The sequence below is a fragment of the Coregonus clupeaformis genome, chromosome 6 (genome assembly GCF_020615455.1).
Source record: "Coregonus clupeaformis isolate EN_2021a chromosome 6, ASM2061545v1, whole genome shotgun sequence".
NCBI classification, from domain to species: Eukaryota; Metazoa; Chordata; class Actinopteri; order Salmoniformes; family Salmonidae; genus Coregonus; species Coregonus clupeaformis.
This window is the reverse complement of record NC_059197.1, coordinates 11,337,123-11,360,649: the sequence shown is the minus strand read 5'-3', so window position 1 is coordinate 11,360,649 and position 23,527 is coordinate 11,337,123. Positions and strand designations below refer to the sequence as shown.

General features: G+C 37.1%; 17 non-coding genes across 17 annotated transcripts; all 17 read left to right on the top strand.

Moving 5' to 3' along the window:
- Positions 1-779: 779 nt before the first annotated feature.
- Positions 780-851, top strand: trnat-cgu. Its single transcript has one exon. It is a non-coding gene; the product is annotated as a tRNA-Thr (tRNA).
- Positions 852-1,765: 914 nt separating this feature from the next.
- On the top strand, positions 1,766-1,837 carry trnat-cgu. Its single transcript has one exon. It is a non-coding gene; the product is annotated as a tRNA-Thr (tRNA).
- A 916-nt stretch (positions 1,838-2,753) lies between these two features.
- On the top strand, positions 2,754-2,825 carry trnat-cgu. Its single transcript has one exon. It is a non-coding gene; the product is annotated as a tRNA-Thr (tRNA).
- Positions 2,826-3,739: 914 nt separating this feature from the next.
- trnat-cgu lies at positions 3,740-3,811 on the top strand. Its single transcript has one exon. It is a non-coding gene; the product is annotated as a tRNA-Thr (tRNA).
- A 1,901-nt stretch (positions 3,812-5,712) lies between these two features.
- Positions 5,713-5,784, top strand: trnat-cgu. The gene has a single exon. It is a non-coding gene; the product is annotated as a tRNA-Thr (tRNA).
- Positions 5,785-6,699: 915 nt separating this feature from the next.
- trnat-cgu lies at positions 6,700-6,771 on the top strand. Its single transcript has one exon. It is a non-coding gene; the product is annotated as a tRNA-Thr (tRNA).
- A 917-nt stretch (positions 6,772-7,688) lies between these two features.
- Positions 7,689-7,760, top strand: trnat-cgu. Its single transcript has one exon. It is a non-coding gene; the product is annotated as a tRNA-Thr (tRNA).
- Positions 7,761-8,675: 915 nt separating this feature from the next.
- On the top strand, positions 8,676-8,747 carry trnat-cgu. The gene has a single exon. It is a non-coding gene; the product is annotated as a tRNA-Ser (tRNA).
- A 914-nt stretch (positions 8,748-9,661) lies between these two features.
- On the top strand, positions 9,662-9,733 carry trnat-cgu. The gene has a single exon. It is a non-coding gene; the product is annotated as a tRNA-Thr (tRNA).
- A 913-nt stretch (positions 9,734-10,646) lies between these two features.
- On the top strand, positions 10,647-10,718 carry trnat-cgu. Its single transcript has one exon. It is a non-coding gene; the product is annotated as a tRNA-Thr (tRNA).
- A 916-nt stretch (positions 10,719-11,634) lies between these two features.
- On the top strand, positions 11,635-11,706 carry trnat-cgu. The gene has a single exon. It is a non-coding gene; the product is annotated as a tRNA-Thr (tRNA).
- Positions 11,707-13,615: 1,909 nt separating this feature from the next.
- trnat-cgu lies at positions 13,616-13,687 on the top strand. The gene has a single exon. It is a non-coding gene; the product is annotated as a tRNA-Thr (tRNA).
- Positions 13,688-15,587: 1,900 nt separating this feature from the next.
- On the top strand, positions 15,588-15,659 carry trnat-cgu. Its single transcript has one exon. It is a non-coding gene; the product is annotated as a tRNA-Thr (tRNA).
- Positions 15,660-16,573: 914 nt separating this feature from the next.
- Positions 16,574-16,645, top strand: trnat-cgu. Its single transcript has one exon. It is a non-coding gene; the product is annotated as a tRNA-Thr (tRNA).
- Positions 16,646-17,560: 915 nt separating this feature from the next.
- trnat-cgu lies at positions 17,561-17,632 on the top strand. Its single transcript has one exon. It is a non-coding gene; the product is annotated as a tRNA-Thr (tRNA).
- A 914-nt stretch (positions 17,633-18,546) lies between these two features.
- trnat-cgu lies at positions 18,547-18,618 on the top strand. The gene has a single exon. It is a non-coding gene; the product is annotated as a tRNA-Thr (tRNA).
- A 4,837-nt stretch (positions 18,619-23,455) lies between these two features.
- Positions 23,456-23,527, top strand: trnat-cgu. Its single transcript has one exon. It is a non-coding gene; the product is annotated as a tRNA-Thr (tRNA).

Below are 23,527 nucleotides of genomic sequence, written 5' to 3'. Positions count from 1 at the left end.
TATTAGGTAGCAGGTTCAATCCCGAACTCCTCCATTGTATATTTTTTGGTTGTTGAAATTTGCTTTTACAGAACTCCTACTTTCCAGAATGTTGATAATCTAAGCAGGAAATAGAGATGTGTAAGTCATTTTGTTTTTTAAACTGAAGCACATGGGTTCAATCCTTGTTCGTAACTTTAGGGAAGATAGCTGATATCATGGAATTGTACTTTCATTGGAATGGTGTGTGGAAAAAGTTAATTGTATTGATATGGTATTATTTTTGTCACAGCAAAATGATGTAGCTAAATGGTAGAGTACATGCTTTGCATGTAGGTGCTACTAGGTTCAATCTCCAGTGTTTCAATTGTTGCATTTAGACAATTATTTCCTTCCATAATGTTGATATTTAGCTGGAAATAGAGATGTTTTATGTCATTTGGTCATGGAACCTGAAGAACATCTGTTGAATCCCGTTCATGTCTTTATTGAAGAGAAGTGTCATGGTGGCCAACTTGTAAGGCGTGGTTTTCGTAAAGTGAAGTTAATGGGTTTGATCCCTGTCCGTACCCTTATGGAAGATAGCTGATATAATGGAATTGTACTTTCATTGGAATTGTGTATAGAAAAATATAATTTTGTTGATATGGCGTTATTTCTTTCAAAGCAAGGGGATGTGTCTCAGCAGTAGAGTGCGTGCTTCGCATATATGAGGTCCTGTGTTCAGTCCCCAGTGTTTCTGTTGTAGAGTTTACACAACTGTTAGTTTCCAGAATGTTGATTTTCAAAAATAAAATGGTGGCATGGTGGCCAAGTGGTAAGGCGTCGGTCTCGTAAACCGAAGATCATGGGTTCAATCCCCGTCCGTGCCTTTATTTAAGATAACTTACATATTGGAATTGTACCCTCAATGGAGTTGTTTGAAGAAAAACTCATTGTATTTATATGTCATTTCTTCCATAATAAACAGAGGATGTAGCTCAGTGGTGGAGAATATGCTTTGCATGTATTAGGTAGCAGGTTCAATCCCGAACTCCTCCTTTGCATATTTTTGGGTGGTTGAAATTTGCTTTTACAGAACTCCTACTTTCTAGAATGTTGATATTCTAAGCAGGAAATAGAGATGTGTAAGTCATTTTGTTTTATAAACTGAAGCACATGGGTTCAATCCTTGTTCGTAACTTTAGGGAAGATAGCTGATATCATGGAATTGTACTTTCATTGGAATGGTGTGTGGAAAAAGTTAATTGTATTGATATGGTATTATTTTTGTCACAGCAAGATGATGTAGCTAAATGGTAGAGTACATGCTTTGCATGTAGGTGCTACTAGGTTCAATCTCCAGTGTTTCAATTGTTGCATTTAGACAATTATTTCCTTCCATAATGTTGATATTTAGCTGGAAATAGAGATGTTTTATGTCATTTGGTCATGGAACCTGAAGAACATCTGTTGAATCCCGTTCATGTCTTTATTGAAGAGTAGTGTCATGGTGGCCAACTTGTAAGGCGTGGTTTTCGTAAAGTGAAGTTAATGGGTTTGATCCCTGTCCGTACCCTTATGGAAGATAGCTGATATAATGGAATTGTACTTTCATTGGAATTGTGTATAGAAAAATATAATTTTGTTGATATGGCGTTATTTCTTTCAAAGCAAGGGGATGTGTCTCAGCAGTAGAGTGCGTGCTTCGCATATATGAGGTCCTGTGTTCAGTCCCCAGTGTTTCTGTTGTAGAGTTTACACAACTGTTAGTTTCCAGAATGTTGATTTTCAAACTGGAAATGGTGGCATGGTGGCCAAGTGGTAAGGCGTCGGTCTCGTAAACCGAAGATCATGGGTTCAATCCCCGTCCGTGCCTTTATTTAAGATAACTTACATATTGGAATTGTACCCTCAATGGAGTTGTTTGAAGAAAAACTCATTGTATTTATATGTCATTTCTTCCATAATAAACAGAGGATGTAGCTCAGTGGTGGAGAATATGCTTTGCATGTATTAGGTAGCAGGTTCAATCCCGAACTCCTCCTTTGCATATTTTTTGGTGGTTGAAATTTGCTTTTACAGAACTCCTACTTTCCAAAATGTTGATATTCTAAGCAGGAAATAGAGACGTGTAAGTCATTTGGTTTTTAAAACTGAAGCACATGGGTTCAATCCTTGTTCGTAACTTTAGGGAAGATAGCTGATATCATGGAATTGTACTTTCATTGGAATGGTGTGTGGAAAAAGTTAATTGTATTGATATGGTATTATTTTTGTCACAGCAAAATGATGTAGCTAAATGGTAGAGTACATGCTTTGCATGTAGGTGGTACTAGGTTCAATCTCCAGTGTTTCAATTGTTGCATTTAGACAATTATTTCCTTCCATAATGTTGATATTTAGCTGGAAATAGAGATGTTTTATGTCATTTGGTCATGGAACCTGAAGAACATCTGTTGAATCCCGTTCATGTCTTTATTGAAGAGAAGTGTCATGGTGGCCAACTTGTAAGGCGTGGTTTTCGTAAAGTGAAGTTAATGGGTTTGATCCCTGTCCGTACCCTTATGGAAGATAGCTGATATAATGGAATTGTATTTTCATTGGAATTGTGTATAGAAAAATATAATTTTGTTGATATGGCGTTATTTCTTTCAAAGCAAGGGGATGTGTCTCAGCAGTAGAGTGCGTGCTACGCATATATGAGGTCCTGTGTTCAGTCCCCAGTGTTTCTGTTGTAGAGTTTACACAACTGTTAGTTTCCAGAATTTTGATTTTCAACAAATTAAAATGGTGGCATGGTGGCCAAGTGGTAAGGCGTCGGTCTCGTAAACCGAAGATCATGGGTTCAATCCCCGTCCGTGCCTTTATTTAAGATAACTTACATATTGGAATTGTACCCTCAATGGAGTTGTTTGAAGAAAAACTCATTGTATTTATATGTCATTTCTTCCATAATAAACAGAGGATGTAGCTCAGTGGTGGAGAATATGCTTTGCATGTATTAGGTAGCAGGTTCAATCCCGAACTCCTCCATTGTATATTTTTTTGGTTGTTGAAATTTGCTTTTACAGAACTCCTACTTTCCAGAATGTTGATATTCTAAGCAGGAAATAGAGACGTGTAAGTCATTTGTTTTTTAAACTGAAGCACATGGGTTCAATCCTTGTTCGTAACTTTAGGGAAGATAGCTGATATCATGGAATTGTACTTTCATTGGAATGGTGTGTGGAAAAAGTTAATTGTATTGATATGGTATTATTTTTGTCACAGCAAAATGATGTAGCTAAATGGTAGAGTACATGCTTTGCATGTAGGTGGTACTAGGTTCAATCTCCTGTGTTTCAATTGTTGCATTTAGACAATTATTTCCTTCCATAATGTTGATATTTAGCTGGAAATAGAGATGTTTTATGTCATTTGGTCTTGGAACCTGAAGAACATCTGTTTAATCCCGTTCATATCTTTGTTGAAGAGAAGTGTCATGTTGGCCAACTTGTAAGGCGTGGTTTTCGTAAAGTGAAGTTAATGGGTTTGATCCCTGTCCGTACCCTTATGGAAGATAGCTGATATAATGGAATTGTACTTTCATTGGAATTGTGTATAGAAAAATATAATTTTGTTGATATGGCGTTATTTCTTTCAAAGCAAGGGGATGTGTCTCAGCAGTAGAGTGCGTGCTTCGCATATATGAGGTCCTGTGTTCAGTCCCCAGTGTTTCTGTTGTAGCGTTTACACAACTGTTAGTTTCCAGAATGTTGATTTTCAAAATTGCAAGGGTGGCATGGTGGCCAAGTGGTAAGGCGTCGGTCTCGTAAACCGAAGATCATGGGTTCAATCCCCGTCCGTGCCTTTATTTAAGATAACTTACATATTGGAATTGTACCCTCAATGGAGTTGTTTGAAGAAAAACTCATTGTATTTATATGTCATTTCTTCCATAATAAACAGAGGATGTAGCTCAGTGGTGGAGAATATGCTTTGCTTGTATTAGGTAGCAGGTTCAATCCCGAACTCCTCCATTGTATATTTTTCGGTTGTTGAAATTTGCTTTTACAGAACACCTACTTTCCAGAATGTTGATATTTTAAGCAGGAAATAGAGACGTGTAAGTCATTTGGTTTTTTAAACTGAAGCACATGGGTTCAATCCTTGTTCGTAACTTTAGGGAAGATAGCTGATATCATGGAATTGTACTTTCATTGGAATGGTGTGTGGAAAAAGTTAATTGTATTGATATGGTATTATTTTTGTCACAGCAAAAAAATGTAGCTAAATGGTAGAGTACATGCTTTGCAAGTAGGTGGTACTAGGTTCAATCTCCAGTGTTTCAATTGTTGCATTTAGACAATTCTTTCCTTCCATAATGTTGATATTTAGCTGGAAATAGAGATGTTTTATGTCATTTGGTCATGGAACCTGAAGAACATCTGTTGAATCCCGTTCATGTCTTTATTGAAGAGTAGTGTCATGGTGGCCAACTTGTAAGGCGTCGTTTTCGTAAAGTGAAGTTAATGGGTTTGATCCCTGTCCGTACCCTTATGGAAGATAGCTGATATAATGGAATTGTACTTTCATTGGAATTGTGTATAGAAAAAGATAATTTTGTTGATATGGCGTTATTTCTTTCAAAGCAAGGGGATGTGTCTCAGCAGTAGAGTGCGTGCTTCGCATATATGAGGTCCTGTGTTCAGTCCCCAGTGTTTCTGTTGTAGAGTTTACACAACTGTTAGTTTCCAGAATGTTGATTTTCAAATATAAAATGGTGGCATGGTGGCCAAGTGGTAAGGTGTCGGTCCCGTAAACCGAAGATCATGGGTTCAATCCGCGTCCGTGCTTTTATTTAAGATAACTTACATATTGGAATTGTACCCTCAATGGAGTTGTTTAAAGAAAAACTCATTGTATTTATATGTCATTTCTTCCATAATAAACAGAGGATGTAGCTCAGTGGTGGAGAATATGCTTTGCATGTATTAGGTAGCAGGTTCAATCCCGAACTCCTCCATTGCATATTTTTTGGTGGTTGAAATTTGCTTTTACAGAACTCCTACTTTCCAAAATGTTGATATTCTAAGCAGGAAATAGAGACGTGTAAGTCATTTGGTTTTTAAAACTGAAGCACATGGGTTCAATCCTTGTTCGTAACTTTAGGGAAGATAGCTGATATCATGGAATTGTACTTTCATTGGAATGGTGTGTGGAAAAAGTTAATTGTATTGATATGGTATTATTTTTGTCATATCAAGATGATGTAGCTAAATGGTAGAGTACATGCTTTGCATGTAGGTGGTACTATGTTCAATCTCCAGTGTTTCAATTGTTGCGTTTAGACAATTCTTTCCTTCCATAATGTTGATATTTAGCTGGAAATAGAGATGTTTTATGTCATTTGGTCATGGAACCTGAAGAACATCTGTTGAATCCCGTTCATGTCTTTATTGAAGAGTAGTGTCATGGTGGCCAACTTGTAAGGTGTGGTTTTCGTAAAGTGAAGTTAATGGGTTTGATCCCTGTCCGTACCCTTATGGAAGATAGCTGATATAATGGAATTGTACTTTCATTGGAATTGTGTATAGAAAAAGATAATTTTGTTGATATGGCGTTATTTCTTTCAAAGCAAGGGGATGTGTCTCAGTAGTAGAGTCCGTGCTTCGCATATATGAGGTCCTGTGTTCAGTCCCCAGTGTTTCTGTTTTAGAGTTTACACAACTGTTAGTTTCCAGAATGTTGATTTTCAACAAAAAAAATGGTGGCATGGTGGCCAAGTGGTAAGGCGTCGGTCTCGTAAACCGAAGATCATGGGTTCAATCACCGTCCGTGCCTTTATTTAAGATAACTTACATATTGGAATTGTACCCTCAATGGAGTTGTTTGAAGAAAAACTCATTGTATTTATATGTCATTTCTTCCATAATAAACAGAGGATGTAGCTCAGTGGTGGAGAATATGCTTTGCATGTATTAGGTAGCAGGTTCAATCCCGAACTCCTCCATTGCATATTTTTTGGTGGTTGAAATTTGCTTTTACAGAACTCCTACTTTCCAAAATGTTGATATTCTAAGCAGGAAATAGAGACGTGTAAGTCATTTGGTTTTTAAAACTGAAGCACATGGGTTCAATCCTTGTTCGTAACTTTAGGGAAGATAGCTGATATCATGGAATTGTACTTTCATTGGAATGGTGTGTGGAAAAAGTTAATTGTATTGATATGGTATTATTTTTGTCATATCAAGATGATGTAGCTAAATGGTAGAGTACATGCTTTGCATGTAGGTGGTACTAGGTTCAATCTCCAGTGTTTCAATTGTTGCATTTAGACAATTCTTTCCTTCCATAATGTTGATATTTAGCTGGAAATAGAGATGTTTTATGTCATTTGGTCATGGAACCTGAAGAACATCTGTTGAATCCCGTTCATGTCTTTATTGAAGAGTAGTGTCATGGTGGCCAACTTGTAAGGCGTGGTTTTCGTAAAGTGAAGTTAATGGGTTTGATCCCTGTCCGTACCCTTATGGAAGATAGCTGATATAATGGAATTGTACTTTCATTGGAATTGTGTATAGAAAAATATAATTTTGTTGATATGGCGTTATTTCTTTCAAAGCAAGGGGATGTGTCTCAGCAGTAGAGTGCGTGCTTCGCATATATGAGGTCCTGTGTTCAGTCCCCAGTGTTTCTGTTGTAGAGTTTACACAACTGTTAGTTTCCAGAATGTTGATTTTCAACAAAAAAAATGGTGGCATGGTGGCCAAGTGGTAAGGCGTCGGTCTCGTAAACCGAAGATCATGGGTTCAATCCCCGTCCGTGCCTTTATTTAAGATAACTTACATATTGGAATTGTACCCTCAATGGAGTTGTTTGAAGAAAAACTCATTGTATTTATATGTCATTTCTTCCATAATAAACAGAGGATGTAGCTCAGTGGTGGAGAATATGCTTTGCATGTATTAGGTAGCAGGTTCAATCCCGAACTCCTCCATTGTATATTTTTTGGTTGTTGAAATTTGCTTTTACAGAACTCCTACTTTCCAGAATGTTGATATTCTAAGCAGGAAATAGAGACGTGTAAGTCATTTTGTTTTTTAAACTGAAGCACATGGGTTCAATCCTTGTTCGTAACTTTAGGGAAGATAGCTGATATCATGGAATTGTACTTTCATTGGAATGGTGTGTGGAAAAAGTTAATTGTATTGATATGGTATTATTTTTGTCACAGCAAAATGATGTAGCTAAATGGTAGAGTACATGCTTTGCATGTAGGTGGTACTAGGTTCAATCTCCAGTGTTTCAATTGTTGCATTTAGACAATTATTTCCTTCCATAATGTTGATATTTAGCTGGAAATAGAGATGTTTTATGTCATTTGGTCATGGAACCTGAAGAACATCTGTTGAATCCCGTTCATGTCTTTATTGAAGAGAAGTGTCATGGTGGCCAACTTGTAAGGCGTGGTTTTCGTAAAGTGAAGTTAATGGGTTTGATCCCTGTCCGTACCCTTATGGAAGATAGCTGATATAATGGAATTGTACTTTCATTGGAATTGTGTATAGAAAAATATAATTTTGTTGATATGGCGTTATTTCTTTCAAAGCAAGGGGATGTGTCTCAGCAGTAGAGTGCGTGCTTTCGCATATATGAGGTCCTGTGTTCAGTCCCCAGTGTTTCTGTTGTAGCGTTTACACAACTGTTAGTTTCCAGAATGTTGATTTTCAACAAATTAAAATGGTGGCATGGTGGCCAAGTGGTAAGGCGTCGGTCTCGTAAACCGAAGATCATGGGTTCAATCCCCGTCCGTGCCTTTATTTAAGATAACTTACATATTGGAATTGTACCCTCAATGGAGTTGTTTGAAGAAAAACTCATTGTATTTATATGTCATTTCTTCCATAATAAACAGAGGATGTAGCTCAGTGGTGGAGAATATGCTTTGCATGTATTAGGTAGCAGGTTCAATCCCGAACTCCTCCATTGTATATTTTTTGGTTGTTGAAATTTGCTTTTACAGAACTCCTACTTTCCAGAATGTTGATATTCTAAGCAGGAAATAGAGACGTGTAAGTCATTTTGTTTTTTAAACTGAAGCACATGGGTTCAATCCTTGTTCGTAACTTTAGGGAAGATAGCTGATATCATGGAATTGTACTTTCATTGGAATGGTGTGTGGAAAAAAGTTAATTGTATTGATATGGTATTATTTTTGTCACAGCAAAATGATGTAGCTAAATGGTAGAGTACATGCTTTGCATGTAGGTGGTACTAGGTTCAATCTCCAGTGTTTCAATTGTTGCATTTAGACAATTATTTCCTTCCATAATGTTGATATTTAGCTGGAAATAGAGATGTTTTATGTCATTTGGTCATGGAACCTGAAGAACATCTGTTGAATCCCGTTCATGTCTTTATTGAAGAGAAGTGTCATGGTGGCCAACTTGTAAGGCGTGGTTTTCGTAAAGTGAAGTTAATGGGTTTGATCCCTGTCCGTACCCTTATGGAAGATAGCTGATATAATGGAATTGTACTGTCATTGGAATTGTGTATAGAAAAATATAATTTTGTTGATATGGCGTTATTTCTTTCAAAGCAAGGGGATGTGTCTCAGCAGTATAGTGCGTGCTTCGCATATATGAGGTCCTGTGTTCAGTCCCCAGTGTTTCTGTTGTAGAGTTTACACAACTGTTAGTTTCCAGAATGTTGATTTTCAAAATTGAAATGGTGGCATGGTGGCCAAGTGGAAAGGCGTCGGTCTCGAAAACTGAAGATTATGGGTTCAATCCCCGTCCGTGCCTTTATTTAAGATAACTTACATATTGGAATTGTACCCTCAATGGAGTTGTTTGAAGAAAAACTCATTGTATTTATATGTCATTTCTTCCATAATAAACAGAGGATGTAGCTCAGTGGTGGAGAATATGCTTTGCATGTATTAGGTAGCAGGTTCAATCCCGAACTCCTCCTTTGCATATTTTTTGGTGGTTGAAATTTGCTTTTACAGAACTCCTACTTTCCAAAATGTTGATATTCTAAGCAGGAAATAGAGACGTGTAAGTCATTTGGTTTTTAAAACTGAAGCACATAGGTTCAAGCCTTGTTCGTAACTTTAGGGAAGATAGCTGATATCATGGAATTGTACTTTCATTGGAATGGTGTGTGGAAAAAGATAATTGTATTGATATGGTATTATTTTTGTCACAGCAAAATGATGTAGCTAAATGGTAGAGTACATGCTTTGCATGTAGGTGCTACTAGGTTCAATCTCCAGTGTTTCAATTGTTGCATTTAGACAATTATTTCCTTCCATAATGTTGATATTTAGCTGGAAATAGAGATGTTTTATGTCATTTGGTCATGGAACCTGAAGAACATCTGTTGAATCCCGTTCATGTCTTTATTGAAGAGAAGTGTCATGGTGGCCAACTTGTAAGGCGTGGTTTTCGTAAAGTGAAGTTAATGGGTTTGATCCCTGTCCGTACCCTTATGGAAGACAGCTGATATAATGGATTTGTACATTCATTGGAATTGTGTATAGAAAAAAATAATTTTGTTGATATGGCGTTATTTCTTTCAAAGCAAGGGGATGTGTCTCAGCAGTAGAGTGCGCGCTTCGCATATATGAGGTCCTGTGTTCAGTCCCCAGTGTTTCTGTTGTAGAGTTTACACAACTGTTAGTTTCCAGAATGTTGATTTTCAAAATTGAAATGGTGGCATGGTGGCCAAGTGGTAAGGCGTCGGTCTCGTAAACCAAAGATCATGGGTTCAATCCCCGTTCGTGCCTGTATTTAAGATAACTTACATATTGGAATTGTACCCTCAATGGAGTTGTTTGAAGAAAAACTCATTGTATTTATATGTCATTTCTTCCATAATAAACAGAGGATGTAGCTCAGTGGTGGAGAATATGCTTTGCATGTATTAGGTAGCAGGTTCAATCCCGAACTCCTCCATTGTATATTTTTGGTTGTTGAAATTTGCTTTTACAGAACTCCTACTTTCCAGAATGTTGATATTCTAAGCAGGAAATAGAGATGTGTAAGTCATTTTGTTTTTTAAACTGAAGCACATGGGTTCAATCCTTGTTCGTAACTTTAGGGAAGATAGCTGATATCATGGAATTGTACTTTCATTGGAATGGTGTGTGGAAAAAGTTAATTGTATTGATATGGTATTATTTTTGTCACAGCAAAATGATGTAGCTAAATGGTAGAGTACATGCTTTGCATGTAGGTGGTACTAGGTTCAATCTCCAGTGTTTCAGTTGTTGCGTTTAGACAATTCTTTCCTTCCATAATGTTGATATTTAGCTGGAAATAGAGATGTTTTATGTCATTTGGTCATGGAACCTGAAGAACATCTGTTGAATCCCGTTCATGTCTTTATTGAAGAGAAGTGTCATGGTGGCCAACTTGTAAGGCGTGGTTTTCGTAAAGTGAAGTTAATGGGTTTGATCCCTGTCCGTACCCTTATGGAAGATAGCTGATATAATGGAATTGTACTGTCATTGGAATTGTGTATAGAAAAATATAATTTTGTTGATATGGCGTTATTTCTTTCAAAGCAAGGGGATGTGTCTCAGCAGTAGAGTGCGTGCTTCGCATATATGAGGTCCTGTGTTCAGTCCCCAGTGTTTCTGTTGTAGAGTTTACACAACTGTTAATTTCCAGAATGTTGATTTTCAAAATTGAAAAGGTGGCATGGTGGCCAAGTGGTAAGGCGTCGGTCTCGTAAACTGAAGATCATGGGTTCAATCCCCGTCCGTGCCTTTATTTAAGATAACTTACATATTGGAATTGTACCCTCAATGGAGTTGTTTGAAGAAAAACTCATTGTATTTATATGTCATTTCTTCCATAATAAACAGAGGATGTAGCTCAGTGGTGGAGAATATGCTTTGCATGTATTAGGTAGCAGGTTCAATCCCGAACTCCTCCATTGTATATTTTTTGGTTGTTGAAATTTGCTTTTACAGAACTCCTACTTTCCAGAATGTTGATATTCTAAGCAGGAAATAGAGACGTGTAAGTCATTTTGTTTTTTAAAACTGAAGCACATGGGTTCAATCCTTGTTCGTAACTTTAGGGAAGATAGCTGATATCATGGAATTGTACTTTCATTGGAATGGTGTGTGGAAAAAGTTAATTGTATTGATATGGTATTATTTTTGTCACAGCAAAATGATGTAGCTAAATGGTAGAGTACATGCTTTGCATGTAGGTGGTACTAGGTTCAATCTCCAGTGTTTCAATTGTTGCATTTAGACAATTCTTTCCTTCCATAATGTTGATATTTAGCTGGAAATAGAGATGTTTTATGTCATTTGGTCATGGAACCTGAAGAACATCTGTTGAATCCCGTTCATGTCTTTATTGAAGAGAAGTGTCATGGTGGCCAACTTGTAAGGCGTGGTTTTCGTAAAGTGAAGTTAATGGGTTTGATCCCTGTCCGTACCCTTATGGAAGATAGCTGATATAATGGAATTGTACTTTCATTGGAATTGTGTATAGAAAAATATAATTTTGTTGATATGGCGTTATTTCTTTCAAAGCAAGGGGATGTGTCTCAGCAGTAGAGTGCGTGCTTCGCATATATGAGGTCCTGTGTTCAGTCCCCAGTGTTTCTGTTGTAGCGTTTACACAACTGTTAGTTTCCAGAATGTTCATTTTCAACAATTAAAAAAGTGGCATGGTGGCCAAGAGGTAAGGCGTCGGTCTCGTAAACCGAAGATCATGGGTTCAATCCCCGTCCGTGCCTTTATTTAAGATAACTTACATATTGGAATTGTACCCTCAATGGAGTTGTTTGAAGAAAAACTCATTGTATTTATATGTCATTTCTTCCATAATAAACAGAGGATGTAGCTCAGTGGTGGAGAATATGCTTTGCATGTATTAGGTAGCAGGTTCAATCCCGAACTCCTCCATTGTATATTTTTTGGTTGTTGAAATTTGCTTTTACAGAACTCCTACTTTCCAGAATGTTGATATTCTAAGCAGGAAATAGAGACGTGTAAGTCATTTGGTTTTTTAAACTGAAGCACATGGGTTCAATCCTTGTTCGTAACTTTAGGGAAGATAGCTGATATCATGGAATTGTACTTTCATTGGAATGGTGTGTGGAAAAAGTTAATTGTATTGATATGGTATTACTTTTGTCACAGCAAAATGATGTAGCTAAATGGTAGAGTACATGCTTTGCATGTAGGTGGTACTAGGTTCAATCTCCAGTGTTTCAATTGTTGCATTTAGACAATTCTTTCCTTCCATAATGTTGATATTTAGCTGGAAATAGAGATGTTTTATGTCATTTGGTCATGGAACCTGAAGAACATCTGTTGAATCCCGTTCATGTCTTTATTGAAGAGAAGTGTCATGGTGGCCAACTTGTAAGGCGTGGTTTTCGTAAAGTGAAGTTAATGGGTTTGATCCCTGTCCGTACCCTTATGGAAGATAGCTGATATAATGGAATTGTACATTCATTGGAATTGTGTATAGAAAAATATATTTTTGTTGATATGGCGTTATTTATTTCAAAGCAAGGGGATGTGTCTCAGCAGTAGAGTGTGTGCTTCGCATATATGAGGTCCTGTGTTCAGTCCCCATTGTTTCTGTTGTAGAGTTTACACAACTGTTAGTTTCCAGAATGTTGATTTTCTAAATTAAAATGGTGGCATGGTGGCATGGTGGCCAAGAGGTAAGGCGTCGGTGTCGTAAACCGAAGATCATGGGTTCAATCCCTGTCCGTGCCTTTATTTAAGATAACTTACATATTGGAATTGTACCCTCAATGGAGTTGTTTGAAGAAAAACTCATTGTATTTATATGTCATTTCTTCCATAATAAACAGAGGATGTAGCTCAGTGGTGGAGAATATGCTTTGCATGTATTAGGTAGCAGGTTCAATCCCGAACTCCTCCATTGTATATTTTTTGGTTGTTGAAATTTGCTTTTACAGAACTCCTACTTTCCAGAATGTTGATATTCTAAGCAGGAAATAGAGACGTGTAAGTCATTTTGTTTCTTAAACTGAAGCACATGGGTTCAATCCTTGTTCGTAACTTTAGGGAAGATAGCTGATATCATGGAATTGTACTTTCATTGGAATGGTGTGTGGAAAAAGTTAATTGTATTGATATGGTATTATTTTTGTCACAGCAAGATGATGTAGCTAAATGGTAGAGTACATGCTTTGCATGTAGGTGGTACTGGGTTCTATCTCCAATGTTTCAATTGTTGCATTTAGACAATTCTTTCCTTCCATAATGTTGATATTTAGCTGGAAATAGAGATGTTTTATGTCATTTGGTCATGGAACCTGAAGAACATCTGTTGAATCCCGTTCATGTCTTTATTGAAGAGAAGTGTCATGGTGGCCAACTTGTAAGGCGTGGTTTTCGTAAAGTGAAGTTAATGGGTTTGATCCCTGTCCGTACCCTTATGGAAGATAGCTGATATAATGGAATTGTACTTTCATTGGAATTGTGTATAGAAAAATATAATTTTGTTGATATGGCGTTATTTCTTTCAAAGCAAGGGGATGTGTCTCAGCAGTAGAGTGCGTGCTTCGCATATATGAGGTCCTGTGTTCAGTCCCCAGTGTTTCTGTTGTAGCGTTTACACAACTGTTAGTTTCCAGAATGTTGATTTTCAACAAATTGAAAAGTGGCATGGTGGCCAAGTGGTAAGGCGTTGGTCTAGTAAACTGAAGATCATGGGTTCAATCCCCGTCCGTGCCTTTATTTAAGATAACTTACATATTGGAATTGTACCCTCAATGGAGTGGTTTTAAGAAAAACTCATTGTATTTATATGTCATTTCTTCCATAATAAACAGAGGATGTAGCTCAGTGGTGGAGAATATGCTTTGCATGTATTAGGTAGCAGGTTCAATCCCGAACTCCTCCATTGTATATTTTTTGGTTGTTGAAATTTGCTTTTACAGAACTCCTACTTTCCAGAATGTTGATATTCTAAGCAGGAAATAGAGACGTGTAAGTCATTTCGTTTTTAAAACTGAAGCACATGGGTTCAATCCTTGTTCGTAACTTTAGGGAAGATAGCTGATATCATGGAATTGTACTTTCATTGGAATGGTGTGTGGAAAAAGTTAATTGTATTGATATGGTATTATTTTTGTCACAGCAAAATGATGTAGCTAAATGGTAGAGTACATGCTTTGCATGTAGGTGGTACTAGGTTCAATCTCCAGTGTTTCAATTGTTGCATTTAGACAATTCTTTCCTTCCATAATGTTGATATTTAGCTGGAAATAGAGATGTTTTATGTCATTTGGTCATGGAACCTGAAGAACATCTGTTGAATCCCGTTCATGTCTTTATTGAAGAGAAGTGTCATGGTGGCCAACTTGTAAGGCGTGGTTTTCGTAAAGTGAAGTTAATGGGTTTGATCCCTGTCCGTACCCTTATGGAAGATAGCTGATATAATGGAATTGTACTGTCATTGGAATTGTGTATAGAAAAATATAATTTTGTTGATATGGCGTTATTTCTTTCAAAGCAAGGGGATGTGTCTCAGCAGTATAGTGCGTGCTTCGCATATATGAGGTCCTGTGTTCAGTCCCCAGTGTTTCTGTTGTAGAGTTTACACAACTGTTAGTTTCCAGAATGTTGATTTTCAAAATTGCAATGGTGGCATGGTGGCCAAGTGGTAAGGCGTTACTCTCGTAAACCAAAGATCATGGGTTCAATCCCCGTCCTTGCCTTTATTTAAGGTAACTTACATATTGGAATTGTACTCTCAATGGAGATGTTTGAAGAAAAACTCATTGTATTTATATGTCATTTCTTCCATAATAAACAGAGGATATAGCTCAGTGGTGGAGAATATGCTTTGCATGTATTAGGTAGCAGGTTCAATCCCGAACTCCTCCATTGTACATTTTTTGGTGGTTGAAATTTGCTTTTACAGAACTCCTACTTTCCAGAATGTTGATATTCTAAGCAGGAAATAGAGACGTGTAAGTCATTTTGTTTCTTAAACTGAAGCACATGGGTTCAATCCTTGTTCGTAACTTTAGGGAAGATAGCTGATATCATGGAATTGTACTTTCATTGGAATGGTGTGTGGAAAAAGTTAATTGTATTGATATGGTATTATTTTTGTCACAGCAAGATGATGTAGCTAAATGGTAGAGTACATGCTTTGCATGTAGGTGGTACTAGGTTCAATCTCCAGTGTTTCAATTGTTGCATTTAGACAATTCTTTCCTTCCATAATGTTGATATTTAGCTGGAAATAGAGATGTTTTATGTCATTTGGTCATGGAACCTGAAGAACATCTGTTGAATCCCGTTCATGTCTTTATTGAAGAGAAGTGTCATGGTGGCCAACTTGTAAGGCGTGGTTTTCGTAAAGTGAAGTTAATGGGTTTGATCCCTGTCCGTACCCTTATGGAAGATAGCTGATATAATGGAATTGTACTTTCATTGGAATTGTGTATAGAAAAAGATAATTTTGTTGATATGGCGTTATTTCTTTCAAAGCAAGGGGATGTGTCTCAGCAGTAGAGTGCGTGCTTCGCATATATGAGGTCCTGTGTTCAGTCCCCAGTGTTTCTGTTGTAGAGTTTACACAACTGTTAGTTTCCAGAATGTTGATTTTCAAAAATAAAATGGTGGCATGGTGGCCAAGTGGTAAGGCGTTGGTCTCGTAAACCGAAGATCATGGGTTTAAGCCCCGACCGTGCCTTTATTTAAGGTAACTTACATATTGGAATTGTACCCTCAATGGAGTTGTTTAAAGAAAAACTCATTGTATTTATATGTCATTTCTTCCATAATAAACAGAGGATGTAGCTCAGTGGTGGAGAATATGCTTTGCATGTATTAGGTAGCAGGTTCAATCCCGAACTCCTCCATTGTATATTTTTTGGTTGTTGAAATTTGCTTTTACAGAACTCCTACTTTCCAGAATGTTGATATTCTAAGCAGGAAATAGAGACGTGTAAGTCATTTCGTTTTTTAAACTGAAGCACATGGGTTCAATCCTTGTTCGTAACTTTAGGGAAGATAGCTGATATCATGGAATTGTACTTTCAATGGAATGGTGTGTGGAAAAAGTTAATTGTATTGATATGGTATTATTTTTGTCACAGCAAGATGATGTAGCTAAATGGTAGAGTACATGCTTTGCAAGTAGGTGGTACTAGGTTCAATCTCCAGTGTTTCAATTGTTGCATTTAGACAATTCTTTCCTTCCATAATGTTGATATTTAGCTGGAAATAGAGATGTTTTATGTCATTTGGTCATGGAACCTGAAGAACATCTGTTGAATCCCGTTCATGTCTTTATTGAAGAGAAGTGTCATGGTGGCCAACTTGTAAGGCGTGGTTTTCGTAAAGTGAAGTTAATGGGTTTGATCCCTGTCCGTACCCTTATGGAAGATAGCTGATATAATGGAATTGTACTTTCATTGGAATTGTGTATAGAAAAATATAATTTTGTTGATATGGCGTTATTTCTTTCAAAGCAAGGGGATGTGTCTCAGCAGTAGAGTGCGTGCTTCGCATATATGAGGTCCTGTGTTCAGTCCCCAGTGTTTCTGTTGTAGAGTTTACACAACTGTTAGTTTCCAGAATGTTGATTTTCAAAAATAAAATGGTGGCATGGTGGCCAAGTGGTAAGGCGTTGGTCTCGTAAACCGAAGATCATGGGTTTAAGCCCCGACCGTGCCTTTATTTAAGGTAACTTACATATTGGAATTGTACCCTCAATGGAGTTGTTTAAAGAAAAACTCATTGTATTTATATGTCATTTCTTCCATAATAAACAGAGGATGTAGCTCAGTGGTGGAGAATATGCTTTGCATGTATTAGGTAGCAGGTTCAATCCCGAACTCCTCCATTGTACATTTTTTGGTGGTTGAAATTTGCTTTTACAGAACTCCTACTTTCCAGAATGTTGATATTCTAAGCAGGAAATAGAGACGTGTAAGTCATTTCGTTTTTTAAACTGAAGCACATGGGTTCAATCCTTGTTCGTAACTTTAGGGAAGATAGCTGATATCATGGAATTGTACTTTCATTGGAATGGTGTGTGGAAAAAGTTAATTGTATTGATATGGTATTATTTTTGTCACAGCAAAATGATGTAGCTAAATGGTAGAGTACATGCTTTGCATGTAGGTGGTACTGGGTTCAATCTCCAATGTTTTAATTGTTGCATTTAGACAATTCTTTCCTTCCAAGATGTTTATATTTACCTGGAAATAGAGATGTTTTATGTCATTTGGTCATGGAACCTGAAGAACATCTGTTGAATCCCGTTCATGTCTTTATTGAAGAGAAGTGTCATGGTGGCCAACTTGTAAGGCGTGGTTTTCGTAAAGTGAAGTTAATGGGTTTGATCCCTGTCCGTACCCTTATGGAAGATAGCTGATATAATGGAATTGTACTTTCATTGGAATTGTGTATAGAAAAATATAATTTTGTTGATATGGCGTTATTTCTTTCAAAGCAAGGGGATGTGTCTCAGCAGTAGAGTGTGTGCTTCGCATATATGAGGTCCTGTGTTCAGTCCCCAGTGTTTCTGTTGTAGAGTTTACACAACTGTTAGTTTCCAGAATGTTGATTTTCAACAAATTGAAAAGTGGCATGGTGGCCAAGTGGTAAGGCGTCGGTCTCGTAAACCGAAGATCATGGGTTCAATCCCCGTCCGTGCCTTTATTTAAGATAACTTACATATTGGAATTGTACCCTCAATGGAGTTGTTTGAAGAAAAACTCATTGTATTTATATGTCATTTCTTCCATAATAAACAGAGGATGTAGCTCAGTGGTGGAGAATATGCTTTGCATGTATTAGGTAGCAGGTTCAATCCCGAACTCCTCCATTGTATATTTTTTGGTTGTTGAAATTTGCTTTTACAGAACTCCTACTTTCCAGAATGTTGATATTCTAAGCAGGAAATAGAGACGTGTAAGTCATTTTGTTTCTTAAACTGAAGCACATGGGTTCAATCCTTGTTCGTAACTTTAGGGAAGATAGCTGATATCATGGAATTGTACTTTCATTGGAATGGTGTGTGGAAAAAGTTAATTGTATTGATATGGTATTATTTTTGTCACAGCAAAATGATGTAGCTAAATGGTAGAGTACATGCTTTGCATGTAGGTGGTACTGGGTTCAATCTCCAATGTTTTAATTGTTGCATTTAGACAATTCTTTCCTTCCAAGATGTTGATATTTAGCTGGAAATAGAGATGTTTTATGTCATTTGGTCATGGAACCTGAAGAACATCTGTTGAATCCCGTTCATGTCTTTATTGAAGAGAAGTGTCATGGTGGCCAACTTGTAAGGCGTGGTTTTCGTAAAGTGAAGTGAATGGGTTTGATCCCTGTCCGAACCCTTATGGAAGATAGCTGATATAATGGAATTGTACTTTCATTGGAATTGTGTATAGAAAAATATAATTTTGTTGATATGGCGTTATTTCTTTAAAAGCAAGGGGATGTGTCTCAGCAGTAGAGTGTGTGCTTCGCATATATGAGGTCCTGTGTTCAGTCCCCAGTGTTTCTGTTGTAGAGTTTACACAACTGTTAGTTTCCAGAATGTTGATTTTCAAAATTGAAATGGTGGCATGGTGGCCAAGTGGTAAGGCGTCGGTCTCGTAAACTGAAGATCATGGGTTCAATCCCCGTCCGTGCCTTTATTTAAGATAACTTACATATTGGAATTGTACCCTCAATGGAGTTGTTTGAAGAAAAACTCATTGTATTTATATGTAATTTCTTCCATAATAAACAGAGGATGTAGCTCAGTGGTGGAGAATATGCTTTGCATGTATTAGGTAGCAGGTTCAATCCCGAACTCCTCCATTGTATATTTTTTGGTTGTTGAAATTTGCTTTTACAGAACTCCTACTTTCCAAAATGTTTATATTCTAAGCAGGAAATAGAGACGTGTAAGTCATTTGGTTTTTAAAACTGAAGCACATGGGTTCAATCCTTGTTCGTAACTTTAGGGAAGATAGCTGATATCATGGAATTGTACTTTCATTGGAATGGTGTGTGGAAAAAGTTAATTGTATTGATATGGTATTATTTTTGTCACAGCAAAATGATGTAGCTAAATGGTAGAGTACATGCTTTGCATGTAGGTGGTACTGGGTTCAATCTCCAATGTTTTAATTGTTGCATTTAGACAATTCTTTCCTTCCAAGATGTTTATATTTACCTGGAAATAGAGATGTTTTATGTCATTTGGTCATGGAACCTGAAGAACATCTGTTGAATCCCGTTCATGTCTTTATTGAAGAGAAGTGTCATGGTGGCCAACTTGTAAGGCGTGGTTTTCGTAAAGTGAAGTTAATGGGTTTTATCCCTGTCCGTACCCTTATGGAAGATAGCTGATATAATGGAATTGTACTGTCATTGGAATTGTGTATAGAAAAATATAATTTTGTTGATATGGCGTTATTTCTTTCAAAGCAAGGGGATGTGTCTCAGCAGTAGAGTGTGTGCTTCGCATATATGAGGTCCTGTGTTCAGTCCCCAGTGTTTCTGTTGTAGAGTTTACACAACTGTTAGTTTCCAGAATGTTGATTTTCAAAATTGAAATGGTGGCATGGTGGCCAAGTGGTAAGGCGTCGGTCTTGTAAACTGAAAATCATGGGTTCAATCCCCGTCCGTGCCTTTATTTAAGATAACTTACATATTGGAATTGTACCCTCAATGGAGTTGTTTGAAGAAAAACTCATTGTATTTATATGTCATTTCTTCTATAATAAGCAGAGGATGTAGCTCAGTGGTGGAGAATATGCTTTGCATGTATTAGGTAGCAGGTTCAATCCCGAACTCCTCCATTGTATATTTTTTGGTTGTTGAAATTTGCTTTTACAGAACTCCTACTTTCCAAAATGTTGATATTCTAAGCAGGAAATTGAGACGTGTAAGTCATTTGGTTTTTAAAACTGAAGCACATGGGTTCAATCCTTGTTCGTAACTTTAGCGAAGATAGCTGATATCATGGAATTGTACTTTCATTGGAATGGTGTGTGGAAAAAGTTAATTGTATTGATATGGTATTATTTTTGTCACAGCAAAAAAATTTAGCTAAATGGTAGAGTACATGCTTTGCATGTAGGTGGTACTAGGTTCAATCTCCAGTGTTTCAATTGTTGCATTTAGACAATTATTTCCTTCCATAATGTTGATATTTAGCTGGAAATAGAGATGTTTTATGTCATTTGGTCATGGAACCTGAAGAACATCTGTTGAATCCCGTTCATGTCTTTATTGAAGAGAAGTGTCATGGTGGCCAACTTGTAAGGCGTGGTTTTCGTAAAGTGAAGTTAATGGGTTTTATCCCTGTCCGTACCCTTATGGAAGATAGCTGATATAATGGAATTGTACATTCATTGGAATTGTGTATAGAAAAAGATAATTTTGTTGATATGGCGTTATTTCTTTCAAAGCAAGAGGATATGTCTCAGCAGTAGAGTGTGTGCTTCGCATATATGAGGTCCTGTGTTCAGTTACCAGTGTTTCTGTTGTAGAGTTTACACAACTGTTAGTTTCCAGAATGTTGATTTTCAAAATTGAAATGGTGGCATGGTGGCCAAGTGGTAAAGCGTCGGTCTTGTAAACTGAAAATCATGGGTTCAATCCCAGTCCGTGCCTTTATTTAAGATAACTTACATATTGGAATTGTACCCTCAATGGAGTTGTTTGAAGAAAAACTCATTGTATTTATATGTCATTTCTTCTATAATAAGCAGAGGATGTAGCTCAGTGGTGGAGAATATGCTTTGCATGTATTAGGTAGCAGGTTCAATCCCGAACTCCTCCATTGTATATTTTTTGGTTGTTGAAATTTGCTTTTACAGAACTCCTACTTTCCAAAATGTTGATATTCTAAGCAGGAAATTGAGACGTGTAAGTCATTTGGTTTTTAAAACTGAAGCACATGGGTTCAATCCTTGTTCGTAACTTTAGCGAAGATAGCTGATATCATGGAATTGTACTTTCATTGGAATGGTGTGTGGAAAAAGTTAATTGTATTGATATGGTATTACTGTTGTCACAGCAAAATGAAGTAGCTAAATGGTAGAGTACATGCTTTGCATGTAGGTGGTACTGGGTTCAATGTTTCAATTGTTGCATTTAGACAATTATTTCCTTCCATAATGTTGATATTTAGCTGGAAATAGAGATGTTTTATGTCATTTGGTCATGGAACCTGAAGAACATCTGTTGAATTCCGTTCATGTCTTTATTGAAGAGAAGTGTCATGGTGGCCAACTTGTAAGGCGTGGTTTTCGTAAAGTGAAGTTAATGGGTTTGATCCCTGTCCGTACCCTTATGGAAGATAGCTGATATAATGGAATTGTACATTCATTGGAATTGTGTATAGAAAAAGATAATTTTGTTCATATGGCGTTATTTCTTTCAAAGCAAGAGGATATGTCTCAGCAGTAGAGTGTGTGCTTCGCATATATGAGGTCCTGTGTTCAGTTACCAGTGTTTCTGTTGTAGAGTTTACACAACTGTTAGTTTCCAGAATGTTGATTTTCAAACTTGAAATGGTGGCATGGTGGCCAAGTGGTAAGGCGTTGGTCTCGTAAACCGAAGATCATATGTTCAAACCCCGTCCGTGCCTTTATTTAAGTTAACTTACATATTGGAATTGTACCCTCAATGGAGTTGTTTGAAGAAAAACTCATTGTATTTATATGTCATTTCTTCTATAATAAACAGAGGATGTAGCTCAGTGGTGGAGAATATGCTTTGCATGTATTAGGTAGCAGGTTCAATCCCGAATTCCTCTATTGTATATTTGTTGGTTGTTGAAATTTGCTTTTACAGAACTCCTACTTTCCAAAATGTTGATATTCTAAGCAGGAAATAGAGACGTGTAAGTCATTTGGTTTTTAAAACTGAAGCACATGGGTTCAATCCTTGTTCGTAACTTTAGCGAAGATAGCTGATATCATGGAATTGTACTTTCATTGGAATGGTGTGTGGAAAAAGTTAATTGTATTGATATGGTATTACTGTTGTCACAGCAAAATGAAGTAGCTAAATGGTAGAGTACATGCTTTGCATGTAGGTGGTACTGGGTTCAATGTTTCAATTGTTGCATTTAGACAATTATTTCCTTCCATAATGTTGATATTTAATTGGAAATAGAGATGTTTTATGTCATTTGGTCATGGAACCTGAAGAACATCTGTTGAATCCCGTTCATGTCTTTATTGAAGAGAAGTGTCATGGTGGCCAACTTGTAAGGCGTGGTTTTCGTAAAGTGAAGTTAATGGGTTTGATCCCTGTCCGTACCCTTATGGAAGATAGCTGATATAATTGAATTGTACTGTCATTGGAATTGTGTATAGAAAAAGATAATTTTTTTGATATGGCGTTATTTCTTTCAAAGCAAGGGGATGTGTCTCAGCAGTAGAGTGCGTGCTTCGCATATATGAGGTCCTGTGTTCAGTCCCCAGTGTTTCTGTTGTAGAGTTTACACAACTGTTAGTTTCCAGAATGTTGATTTTCAAACTTGAAATGGTGGCATGGTGGCCAAGTGGTAAGGCGTTGGTCTCGTAAACCGAAGATCATATGTTCAAACCCCGTCCGTGCCTTTATTTAAGTTAACTTACATATTGGAATTGTACCCTCAATGGAGTTGTTTGAAGAAAAACTCATTGTATTTATATGTCATTTCTTCTATAATAAGCAGAGGATGTAGCTCAGTGGTGGAGATTATGCTTTGCATGTATTAGGTAGCAGGTTCAATCCCGAATTCCTCTATTGTATATTTGTTGGTTGTTGAAATTTGCTTTTACAGAACTCCTACTTTCCAAAATGTTGATATTCTAAGCAGGAAATTGAGACGTGTAAGTCATTTGGTTTTTAAAACTGAAGCACATGGGTTCAATCCTTGTTCGTAACTTTAGGGAAGATAGCTGATATCATGGAATTGTACTTTCATTGGAATGGTGTGTGGAAAAAGTTAATTGTATTGATATGGTATTACTGTTGTCACAGCAAAATGAAGTAGCTAAATGGTAGAGTACATGCTTTGCATGTAGGTGGTACTGGGTTCAATGTTTCAATTGTTGCATTTAGACAATTATTTCCTTCCATAATGTTGATATTTAGCTGGAAATAGAGATGTTTTATGTCATTTGGTCATGGAACCTGAAGAACATCTGTTGAATCCCGTTCATGTCTTTATTGAAGAGAAGTGTCATGGTGGCCAACTTGTAAGGCGTGGTTTTCGTAAAGTGAAGTTAATGGGTTTGATCCCTGTCCGTACCCTTATGGAAGATAGCTGATATAATGGAATTGTACATTCATTGGAATTGTGTATAGAAAAAGATAATTTTGTTCATATGGCGTTATTTCTTTCAAAGCAAGAGGATATGTCTCAGCAGTAGAGTGTGTGCTTCGCATATATGAGGTCCTGTGTTCAGTCCCCAGTGTTTCTGTTGTAGAGTTTACACAACTGTTAGTTTCCAGAATGTTGATTTTCAAGATTTCAATGGTGGCATGGTGGCCAAGTGGTAAGGCGTCGGTCTCGTAAACCGAAGATCATGGGTTCAAACCCCGTCCGTGCCT